Raw genomic sequence first — 12,989 nt, forward strand, 5'->3', positions numbered from 1 at the left:
TGGTACATAACATGGTCTTGGTGCAATAGGGGGCTTTTGGTTTGTTAGCTTGGACATACTTGCATATGTGCGCTCTAACAAGGAAGATTTGGGCATATTATATAGCTATCAAAAAAGTGTTAGGGGTGCTAGTACATTAATTTATTTCAGATACTTATATAGCGCTGTCAATTTACGCAGCGCTTTACATATATATGTGGTAAATTCACATCAGTCCCTAACCCTCAAGGGGCATGCTATCTAAGGTCCCTAACTTACATTCAAACATACTAGGGCCAATTTTAACAGGATCCAATTAACCTACCAGCATGTCTTTAGAGTTTGGGAGGAAACCAGAGTACCCAGCGGAAACAGGCACAGGGAGAACATGCAAACTCTAGGCAGGAGGTGCCATGGTTGGGATTCGAACCAACGACCCTAGTATTGCCAGGTGGAAGTGCTAACCATTTAGCCACTGTGCTACATTCAACTAGAACAAGAAATAATCCCCCCCAAAAATACATAGTCCAAATATTTATTGATCAAATACACATTCCACATTTATTTGGACAGCAACAACAAGTAGGTACATTCGATATCTTGGTAAAAAAAAAAAAAAAAGCAGGATTGATGTTGCTAAAATAGAACGGTCCTGCTCATAAGAGCTTACAATCTAAAAGACTATACTTCTAATGAACTGTGCTTTCACAGGTTACAGCAGGAAACAAATGGTTAATATGAATCAATTAGGCTTATTCACAAAACAAGCTGCAGATCAAAATATCAATATAAAATGCATACATGCCAAAATAAAAACACCTCCCACCTCCCCAAATCCCCCACACATACATTTCTCATCAGGTTTGTCTGAAAACTGCATTTCATTCTAAATAAAGCAAACTTGGAAGAGCAGAACAATTGACATGTTTTAGGATTACAATGCAAAGATAATAAACACACAGTCATTGAACAATAACACACAAACACACCTTAAAAGGAAGAACATGCAAAACATTTACAGCTCACATCAAAACACAGCGTGAGTGTGGCCTGGGGCAATTCACCACAACATCTCTTCCTCCCCCAAACCACCACAGACAAGGACTTACAGAAAATAATATGGCCTGTACAAGGCAAAAAATCAGCCACTACTGCATCTCTTTATATAAGGTAGGCCACACCCACCACTGTCCTTCATTTGGTCAGAGAAAGTGTTTGCACCTGATTAATTCTCTTCCCACTTGCGTTAACCCTTGGTATACAGGCCCCACAAATCAGAGACAGAAAGAAAGCCACAGTGAAGTGTACCTGTGCAGCATACAACAGAACATTGAACAGGGATGTGAAAGGGAACCCTATTGGCAATATTTCTTGGCCCTATGGGTGGGCACAATTCACTCCAGATTATCGCATGCGTTAAGGCAGTCACATGAACACATCTCGCATGCAATACTGAAAATGTGAATTCACTTTTGCTAGTATGCGGCATTTCCCATAAATTGGAAAAACACTGAGGAAATCAAACATAAAAAGGCCTTACACCCCAGTCACATCAAAGCCGATTTAGAAATTGTGCGACGTACAGTGAAGATGCTGATTTCCTTGCGATTTGCAAGACAGCTGACACAGATATCTATGCAAATCGCCACAAAAGTAGTACATGTACTACTTTAGAAATCAGTGTCGGAAACGCACCCATGTGACTGCTCTAATAGCAGACAATAGGGTGCGACTTGGCATACGATTTGCAAGTCACATGTCATGCAAATCGCATGCCAAGTCGCATCCAGGGTGCACAATTTCAGGTGCGATTTGGGAATTGAAATTGTACCTGATATCGGATCTAATGAATGTGGATGTGAGTGTCTTAACATAAGCGATTTGCTGCAGCACAATTTCAAAAGTCGTTCTTGTCTAACTTTTTCAGCATTTTGTAGCGATTTCATATATAGACTACAATAGAAACCGCAGTGCAAAACACATTTGAAAATTCAATAACTCATTGGTAAATCTACAGAAAATATGGTGAAATTGCCAAAAGCACAATTTTAAATCGCATCTAGTGTGAACCAAGCAGACAATTCAACAAAGGAAATAAATCTTTGAAGGCATGCGGCATCTGCATGCTCGGATAAGGGTCTGTTATGGATTTGGGGGGGGACTCCATTCCATTATTTTATTAATTTTTTTTTAAATCCTTTTCTCTCTCGCTCACTCTTCTCATGGTTTGACAAACCTTCCCAAAAGGGGATGGAGTGCAAACCAGCATTATCAAATCAATCATTAGTCCAGGTCCAAGCCCATTGAAAATAATGCCTCAGTTTATACAATTGTTAATAATTTTTTTTCGCAATACAAAGTGTATGTCAGCGCTGATTTTCAAATGCAAATGCCAGCCTTTTTTTTTTCTTCACTATAGTTCACAAGCTTAGAAGTCACTTTCCCCGAAGTTACAGAAAATTTAGTATCTTTTAATAAACTCAAAGTAAACATTGTTTCCTTTAGGGTGACTAATGCTCCGAGTAATGAAATCAAACACGCAACCCTATGGAACAATCGGTTTTTAATCCCCAAATCAGTGGGAACAGCCAAGTGGAAGATTTAAAAAAAATGGTTACTCAGGACTTGGAAAACGTTGAAAATCCCCAAAATAAATATGAATAAGGGAATAGAAATAGGAATAAAAAAATGTATCCAAGAGGAATGACATAGTTATACCACCCGCCGACAAAGGAGGGGGGATAGTTGTTCTGTCTTAAGAATATTACATGAAAGAACTAGAGGGACAACTAGAAGATACAGAGACATACCAGAAACTCCCTAGAGACCCCACACATAAATATAAGAAAAAACTTGAAAAATTAATATTGAAAGGGAATGAGAAAAATATACTTAATAAGAAGGAGGCCAGGTTTTTAGTACCAGATTGCTGTAGGATTCCAGTAATATACACAGTATCAAAAATACATAAAAATAAACTGCACCCACCAAGAAGACCTATTGTGAATGGGATCCAATCAGTAAGTGCTCGTTTGGGACAATGTATAGATTCATTTCTCCAACCCTTACTGAAAAACTCTAGATCCTACCTCAGAGACACAAAACATCTGATATAACTAATAGACGAGATAAAGTTTAAATCCACTTCCATATTTCTAGCTAGCACCGATGTATCCTCCCTGTATACTATTGTAGGACATCAGGATGCTATAGAGGCTACCAATTGGGGCCTTAGAGAATTGAGCGCCCTATCATGGTCACAAAATGAAATATATTATAGAATGTCTTTATTTTTGTTTACATCAGAATTATTTTTGACATAAACACGTTTTACTCCCAGCGTTGCAAATTTATTCATGTCTTTCTGGGGAAAAGAGGCTATGAACGTCCCCCTGAAGGTCTGAAAATGTATAAGAGATATATAGATGATGTAATTATAATTTGGGAGGGGAAGGAGGAAGATTTGCTTGCCCTTTTTAATAGGCTTAATATTAACAACAGGAATATTAAGTTCTCTTGGGAACACAGTAACATACAAATTCATTTTTTGGACCTAATACTGATAAGAAAAGAGGAAGAAATAATAATTAAAACCTTTTTCAAAGGGGAAGACAGAAATGGGTTTATACCTATAGACAGTTGTCACTACCCCACTTGGTTACTGAACATTCCCAAAGGGCAATGTGTCCGTCTAAGAAGAAATTGCACTTTTGAAAGTGATTACAAAGATCAAGTAAATACAATAGGTGAAAGGTTTATACAGAAAGGGTACCCACAAGAATCAATTAATGCGGTTATACAAGAGGTAGCCGATATGGATAGGTCTACACTGATTAATGATAAGAGACAGGAGGATAAATGGAAGGAGGAATTATCTATCATTTTAGATTTCAGCGTACAAGTTGAACATATTTAAAAAAAACATTGGCCCCTCTTAAAAGCAGACAAAGTGCTAACAGATTTATTACCTCAAATTTATATATAGAAAGGCCCCCACGTTGAGATTAAAATTAGCAAAAAACGTCCTGGATCCACCAAAACAAAACAAATTAGTGACCTGTTTAGATGCTAAAGGTTTCTTTCCATGCAAAAATTATTATGCATGTAAGGCTACCCCAGGACTAAATAAGAGGAGGGATTTGTTTATATCACGAAGTAATGGAATGGAATTCTAAATTAAAGAATTCACATCATTTAAGACAGAGGGAGTTGTATATGGCCTTCAGTGTTCCTGTGGTCTACAATACATGGGAAGGGCGAAAAGACCACTATGGATCAGATTAAGGGAACACATTCAAAACATACGAAAAAGTTATCTCAAACATAGAGACCCTGATTTAATATTGTGCCTGGGCGCATTTCCGTGGGCAAACGTCTAATTGTTATGAGCCACCGTCTACTTTTATCCCGCTAAGAGATTTACTATTGAGCAGCGTCAACAAGTAGACGCCCAATCGAATTTACTAAGCAGAAACACACCAGGAATCAGACTCACAAAGCAGACTTGGTAAGAGGTATGTCTAACACCATGAAAAATCACTGCAGAAACATGTTCACTTTGAAATTTGCTTTGCCAAATATCAGGATTTCACTTTAAACACTATCTACCATTTCAAAAAAAAATTAAAATGTGTTAAAAAGGTTTTTTTTTAAGCAAAACCACACAGTGAAAAACTGGACGCTCGGGCAGTTTATTTGGCTGATACAAATGTGCATGTGCAGAACACATTTTAGACGTCCTCTGTGGGCGCTTGCTTTTTAGCCACTGCTCAATAGTAAATCTCAGTGTGGATTCCTCTGACAGCCGACACTCGGTCGCGTCTACTGTGTTTACCAAACTGCACTAGTCATATCTTTATGTATTCTAATTTGATTTCCTTAGTTCTAATGATTCTGTTTTTGTTTCTTATCCTTTATAATTATTTCTGTAATGATTTTACTTATTTCGAACGTCTAGATAATATTTATTTTGACAGCTGAATGTAAAAATAAGGGGGCCTCTTCATTGATGTCACATGGGGCGAGGTTTCTCGGATGATGTCCCCGGCTGGCCCCGCCCCTTACCTATTTAAGAGCTGTCAGCGAGCGACTCACCGCATAAGGCTAGTAAGCCTCGTCGAGTGCGGAATGGGTTTTCGGTTTTCGACGAGGTTTACTAGCCATATGCGTTAAGTCGCTCGCTGACAGCTCTTTCGTAAACCGACAGCTCATTCGTAAACCGAAAATTACGTTAACCGAGGCGTTGGTAAACTGAGGTAGGCCTGTATTAGTATTGCAGTCCTTTGTATTTAACAAGGGGGCCTCCAGATCTTGGCCCCCTTCCCTACGTGAATGAGTATGAGGTATGTGGCACTGCTACTCATTCACAAAAAAAGTGTAGTGTAAAAAAAGACAGGACATGGTCTTTGACAAGCTGCATGCTCGAGGGGGGACCCCACGCCATTTTTTTTATTTTGGGGTGGGGCTTCCCTTAAGATCTATACCAGACCTGAAGGGCTTGGTATGGATGGAAGGGGGAACCCCACACCTTTTTTTATTTATTATGGTGCTGGTTTTTAAATGTAATTCTGGCTTTTTTTTTCTTCACTATAGCTCATAAATTCAGTTGTCACTTTCCCCCAGCTAAAAGAAAAAGTTTTCTTTGAGTTTATTTCCATAAAGGAAGCAATGTTTACTTTTAATTTACTAAAAGATACAAAGTTTCCTGTAACTTGGTGAAAGTGACATCTAAGCTTGTGAACTATAGTGAGGAAAAAAAAAGGCTGGCAATTTACAAATTTTTTTATAATTTTTTTCGCAATACGAAGTGTATGTCGGTGCTGATTTTGAAATCAGCACCAACATACACTTTGTATTGCGAAAAAAATTATGAAAAATTTGTAAACCGAGGCATTATTTTCAATGGATTTTCATTCGTAAACCGAAAATTACGTTAACCGAGGTACACCTGTATTAGTATTGCAATCCTTTGTATTGGGATACATAGAACCAACATACATCTGAATTGGCAACATAGCACAACATTTGTGCGCCCACAATTCAGCCTGATATCTCTACCCAGCCTGATGTCTCTACCCAGCCTGATGTCTCTACCCAGCATGATGTCCTTACCCAGCCTGATGAACTGATCCAGCGTGATGATCCTATTATGCCAGATGACTCGGAGCCCGCAGTCTTGCCAGACGACTCGGTGCCCGCAGTCTTGCCAGACGACTCGATGCCCGCTGTTCCGCCAGTTGAGTCGGTGCCCGCAGTCTTGCCAGAAGACTCGTTGCCCGCAGTCTTGCCAGACGACTCGGTGCCCACAGTCTTGCCAGATGACTCGATGCCCGCTGTTCCGCCAGTTGACTCGAAGCCCGCGGTCTTGCCAGACGACTCGGTGCCCGCAGTCTTGCCAGACGACTCGATGCCCGCTGTTCCGCCAGTTGACTCGGAGCCCGCGGTCTTGCCAGACAACTCGGTGCCCGCAGTCTTGCCAGACGACTCGATGCTCGCTGTTCCGCCAGTTGAGTCGGTGCCCGCAGTCTTGTCAGACGACTCGGTGCCCGCAGTCTTGCCAGACGACTCGGTGCACACAGTCTTGCCAGATGACTCGATGCCCGCAGTCTTGCCAGGCGACTCGATGCCCGCTGTTCCGCCAGTTGACTCGGAGCCTGTAGTCTTGCCAGACGACCCGGTGCCCGCCGCCCTGCCTGGGGGCCCGGTGCCCGCCGCTCCGCCTGGTTGACCGGTGCCTGCCGCCCTGCCTGGTTGCCCGATGCCTGCCGCTCTGCCTGGGGGCCCGGTGCCCGCCATTCCGCCAGGGGGCCCGGTGCCCGCCGCTCCGCCTGGGGGCCCGGTGCCTGCCGCCCTGCCTGGTGGCCCGGTGCCTGCTGCTCCGCCTGGTGGCCCGGTGCCCGCCCATCCGTCTGAGGGCCCGGTGCCCGCCGCTCCACCAGGGGGCCTGGTGCCCGCCGCTCCACCTGGGGGCCCGGTGCCTGCTGCTCTGCCTGGTGGCCCAGTGCCCGCTGCCCTGCCTGGTGGCCCGGTGCCCGCCGCTCCGCCTGGTTGCCCAGTGCCCGCCCATCCGCCTGGGGGCCCGGTGCCCGCCGCTGCACCAGGGGGCCCGGTGCCCGCCACTCCACCTGGGGGCCCGGTGCCTGCTGCTCTGCCTGGTGGCCCGGTGCCCGCTGCCCTGCCTGTTGGCCCGGTGCCCGCCGCTCCGCCTGGTTGCCCGGTGCCCGCCGCTCCGCCTGGTTGCCTGGTGCCCGCCGCTCCGCCTGGGGGCCCGGTGCCCGCCGCTCCACCTGGGGGCCCGGTGCCTGCTGCTCCACCTAGGGGTCAGGTGCCTGCCGCCCTGCCTGGTTGCCCGGTGCCTGCCCATCCGCCTAATGGCCCGGTGCCCGCCGCTCCACCTGGGGGCCCGGTGCCCGCCGCTCCGCCAGGGGGCCCGGTGCCCGCCACTCCGCCTGGGGGCCCGGTGCTCGCCGCCCTGCCTGGTTGCAGGTGCCTGCCGCTCCGCCTGGGGGCCCGGTGCCTGCTGCTCCGCCTGGTGGCCCGGTGCCTGCCGCTCCGCCTGGGGGCCCGGTGCCTGCTACTCCACCTGGTTGCCCGGTGCCTGCTGCTCCGCCTGGTTGCTCGGTGCCTGCCGCTCCGCCAGGGAGCCCGGTGCCCGCTGCCCTGCCTGGTGGCCCGGTGCCCGCTGCTCCGCCTGGTTGCCCGGTGCCTGCCGCCCTGCCTGGTTGCCCGATGCCTGCCGCTCCGCGATAGGGCCCGGTGTCCGCTGCTCCGCCTGGTTGCCCGGTGCCTGCCGCCCTGCCTGGTTGCCCGGTGCCTGCCGCTCCGCCTGGGGGCCCGGTGCCCGCCGCTCCGCCTGGGGGCCGGTGCCCGCCGCTTTACCTGGGGGCCCGGTGCCTGCCGCCCTGCCTGGTTGCCCGGTGCCTGCTGCTCCGCCTGGTGGCCCGGTGCCCTCCACTCCGCCTGGGGGCCCGGTGCCTGCCGCTCCGCCAGGGGGCCCGGTGCCTGCTGCCCTGCCTGGTTGCCGGTGCCTGCCGCTCCGCCTGGGGGCCCGGTGCCTGCTGCTCCGCCTGGTGGCCCGGTGCCTGCCGCTCCGCCTGGGGGCCTGGTGCCTGCCGCCCTGCCTGGTTGCCCGGTGCCTGCTACTCCACCTGGTTGCCCGGTGCCTGCCGCTCCGCCTGGTTGCTCGGTGCCTGCCGCTCCGCCAGGGAGCCCGGTGCCCGCTGCCCTGCCTGGTGGCCCGGTGCCCGCTGCTCCGCCTGGTTGCCCGGTGCCTGCCGCCCTGCCTGGTTGCCCGATGCCTGCCGCTCCGCGATAGGGCCCGGTCTCCGCTGCTCCGCCTGGTTGCCCGGTGCCTGCCGCCCTGCCTGGTTGCCCGGTGCCTGCCGCTCTGCCAGGGGTCCCGGTGCCCGCCGCTCCGCCTAGGGGCCCGGTGCCCGCTGCTCCATTTAGGGGCCCGGTGCCTGCCGCCTTGCCTGGTGGCCCGGTGCCCGCTGCTCCGCCTGGTTGCCCGGTGCCTGCCGCCCTGCCTGGTTGCCCAGTGCCTGCTGCTCCGCCAGGGGGCCCGGTGTCCGCTGCTCCGCCTGGTTGCCCGGTGCCTGCCGCTCCGCCTGGGGGCCCAGTGCCCGCCGCTCTGCCTGGGGGCCCGGTGCCCGCCGCTCCACCTGGGGGCCCGGTGCCTGCCGCCCCGCCTGGTTGCCCGGTGCCTGCTGCTCCTCCTGGTGGCCCGGTGCCCTCCGCTCCGCCTGGGGGCCCGGTGCCTGCCGCTCCGCCAGGGGGCCCGGTGCCTGCTGCCCTGACTGGTTGCCCGGTGCCTGCCGCCCTGCCTGGTTGCCTGGTGCCTGCCGCTCCGCCAGGGGGCCCGGTGCCTGCTGCTCCACCTGGTTGCCCGGTGCCTGCCGCCCTGCCTGGTTGCCCGGTGCCTGCCGCTCTGCCAGGGGGCCTGGTGCCCGCCGCTCCGCCAGGGGGCCCGGTGCCCGCCGCTCCGCCTGGGGGCTCGGTACCCGCCGCTCTGCCTGGTGGCCCGGTGCCCACCGCCCTGCCTGGTGGCCCGGTGCCCGCTGCTCCGCCTGGTGGCCCGGTGCCCGCCGCTCTGCCTGGGGGTCCGGTGCCCGCTGCCCTGCCTGGTGGCCCGGTGCCCGCTGCTCCGCCTGGTTGCCCGGGGCCTGCCTCCCTGCCTTGTTTCCCGGTGCCTGCCGCTCTGCCTGGTTGCCTGGTGCCTGCCGCTCTGCCAGGGGGCCCGGTGCCCGCCGCTCCGCCAGGGGGCCCGGTGCCCGCCGCTCCGCCTGGGGGCTCGGTACCCGCCGCTCTGCCTGGTGGCCCGGTGCCCGCCACCAGGCCTGGTGGCCCGGTGCCCGCTGCTCCGCCTGGTGGCCCGGTGCCCGCCGCTCTGCCTGGGGGTCCGGTGCCCGCTGCCCTGCCTGGTGGCCCGGTGCCCGCTGCTCCGCCTGGTTGCCCGGGGCCTGCCTCCCTGCCTTGTTTCCCGGTGCCTGCCGCTCTGCCAGGGGGCCCGGTGTCCGCTGCTCCACCTGGTTGCCTGGTGCCTGCCGCCCTGCCTGGTGGCCCGGTGCCTGCCGCTCCGCCAGGGGGCCCGGTGCCCACCGCTCCACCTGGGGGCCTGGTGCCTGCCGCTCTGCCTGGTTGCCCGGTGCCTGCCGCTCCGCCTGGGGGCCCGGTGCCTGCTACTCCGCCTGGTTGCCCGGTGCCCGCCGCTCCGCCTGGTTGCTCGGTGCCCGCCGCTCCGCCTGGGGGCCCGGTGCCTGCTGCTCCGCCTGGGGGCCCGGTGCCTGCTGCCCCACCTGGTGGCCCGGTGCCCGCTGCTCCGCCTGGTGATCCGGCATCCAGCCTGATGTGCCTCCGTCTGGTGCCCAGCCCGACGTGCCTCCGTCCAGTGCCCAGCCCGACGTGCCTCCGTCTGGTGTCAAGCCCGAAGTGCTTCCGTCCGGTGCCCAGCCCGAAGTGCCAGTCTTTGATATCCCGCCAGTCACCGGACCCGGGCAGTGGAACATTTTGCCCAGCTAGGACTGTTTGGAGCATCCTGAGGCTGCTCCTTGGGGGGGGGGGTACTGCCAGGAATGGACTTGCCAATAGTGGTGGGACTCACCTGCCTTGTGGGCTGCAGTACCAAGGCTGGCCAGCGGGTGCTCTCAACAACCAGAGGTTTACTTCGGCAATTAGCCATCACCTGGGGCTGATTGCAGGTGGTGTATTTAAGGGATGGCCAGACCTGCAGTCTGTGCCTTGGTGTGTGATTTTCCATGGGCCCCTGTATCTTGTAACCTGCATTCCTGTTCCTGTTCCTGTTTCTGCCTGACTTGTTGCCGACCCTGCCTGATCCTGACCTCTGCTGACTTCTCCTGTTTGATCCCTGGCTTGTGACCCTGACCATTCTCTGCCTGCTCCTCCTGTACCTACCTGCCCGATAGCTATCGACCCGGCCTGCCTGACTACGTTGTGCTCTATATGTGTATGTACCTCTGTATCTATATCAGTTTAGGTTTGGGTTTGTTTCACCTTGTTGTATGTATTTATGTTAGCTTCGGATTTGGTGCACTGCGTTTATGTTTGTATTGTTAGTCTTAATAAATTGTCTTATTTATACCATATCTGAAGCTTGCGTTTCCCTGTGTCAGTCCACACACTTCTGGTCACACCCGCATCCCTGACAGGTGGGAAGAGAATTAATCAGGTGCAAACACTTTCTCTGACCAAATGAATGACAGTGGTGGGTGTGGCCTACCTTATATAAAGAGATGCAGTAGCGGCTGATTTTTTGCCTTGTACAGGCACATTATTTCTGCATGTCCTTGTCTGTGGTGGTTTGGGGAGGAAGAGATATTGTGGTGAATTGCCCCAGGCCACACTCACGCTGTGTTTTGATGTGGGCTGTAAATGTTTTGCATGTTCTTCCTTCTAAGGTGTGTTTTGTGTGTTATTGTACAATGATTGTGTTTATTCTCTTTGCATTGTAATCCTAACACATGTCCATTGCTCTGCTCTTCCAAGTTTGCTTTATTTAGAATGAAATGCAGTTTTCAGACAAACATAGAGAGAAATGTATGTGTGGGGGATTTGGGGAGGTGTTTTTATTTTGACACGTATGTATTTTTATATTGATATTTCGATCTGCAGCTTGTTTTGTGAATAAGCCCAAGTGATTCATATTAACCATTTGTTTCCTGCTGTAACTTGTGAAAGCACAGTTCATTATAAGTATAATCTTTTAGATTGTAAGCTTTTATGAGCAGGACCGTTCTATTTATCAATCCTGCTTTTTTTTTTTTTTCTTCACACCAAGATATTGAATGTAGCTTTTTGTTGCTGTCCAAATAAATGTGGAATGTGTATTTGATCAATAAACATTTGTACTATGTATTTTTTGGGGGGATTATTTCATGTTCTAGTTGAATGTTGCACAGTGGATAAATGGTTAGCACTTCCACCTGGCAGTACTAGCGTCGGTGGTTCAAATCCCAGCACGGCACCTCCTGCCTAGAGTTTGCATGTTCTCCCTGTGTCTGTGTTTCCTCTGGGTACTCCGGTTTCCTCCCACACTCTAAAGACATGCTGGTAGGTTAATTGGATCCTGTCAAAATTGGCCCTAGAATATGTATGAATGTAAGTTAGGGCTCTTAGTTTGCCCCTTGAGGGTTAGGGACTGATGTGAATTTACCACATCTATATGTAAAGCGCTGCGTAAATTGACAGCGCTATATAAGTATCTGAAATGTACTAGCACCCCTAACACTTGTTTTTTGCTAGCTATATAATATGCCCAAATCTTCCTTGTTAGAGCGCACATGTGCAAGTATGTCCAAAATAACAAACCAAAAGCCCCCTATTGCACCACAAGACCATGTTATGTACCAATGAATAGGTCGTGTTCAATGTGCAGCTAGCTATTCTTTTTCTACAATCCTCTTAACAGTAAAAAATTGGGCCCCCAATATATGTTGACTTTGGGCATTTACTGGCAAATATATATTCACCAATGTCATATACACAGTATAGCTGCAAGCATACATTCACCAATGCCAAATCTACAATAGAACTGCAAACATATATTTGCAAATGTCATATACACAATGGAGCCGCATGTAAAATTGCTATGGTGCACAAATAAACGCCAAGACGGCTGTTGGAGGAGGCGCTAGAGCAGCTGTCATACCGGAAATACGTCATGATGTTGGCGGAAGGATGTTTGCACACACCCAGAAGTGGAAGTGGGGAGTGTGAGTGGATGGGAGTGTAGTTAGCAGAGTTTAGTGGTAATTTTCAAGTCTATTTTTTAGTTTTGTGAATTGTTCTTTTGTGGAATTCCAAACCACATCTGGACATGGCGAGATCGCTGTTCTCCACCGAGGAGCTGATCCTCATTTGCAGGGGAAACATTACTAATAATTGTTGTATTTTCAGTTGAAAACATGTCCAATTCCTAGATCCATTGAGGTACATAGCAGAGGTTCAAGGTTCTTCCTAACTATAGAGGTGGCACAGACACAAGCATACACCCAGGGCCACTGTTAGATATCATGGGGCCCCGTACAGCATACCTGACAGCCCCCCACTGCCAGAGAAAATATCCAAATTATATTCATGGTAAAAATACACTAAAACCATTATTAATGGACATAATCCCAACCATATTCCTGTGAAATCTAAATGATAAAATTGTACTGAGATCATAAATAAAGCTGTGTGTGCAATTGAGGTGTAATTGAGGTTATGGGGCTCATGGGTGCTGTGGCCTATAGAGTGGGAATCAGTGGTTTGTTTTTGTGGCTATCGCCGTTTGCAGGCAACCTATGTTACACTATGGAATTGCTGCAGGTCATAATTTGACAAGCATATGGGTGCAGGTGTACAGCCCTGAACACAGACAGTGAGCATTCAGGGCCACTTCCCCATGCCTTCACACCTGTCAGATTAAAACCTGTGTTCATACAGCTGCTGTGTCCCCATAGTGTAACAGGTGGCTCTAGCCACATAACAACCCACTCATTCATGCTGTACAG

This window comes from Staurois parvus, unplaced genomic scaffold, assembly GCF_062004578.1.
Source record: "Staurois parvus isolate SC_StPar_1 unplaced genomic scaffold, SC_StPar_1.0 ptg000962l, whole genome shotgun sequence".
Taxonomy (NCBI): domain Eukaryota; kingdom Metazoa; phylum Chordata; class Amphibia; order Anura; family Ranidae; genus Staurois; species Staurois parvus.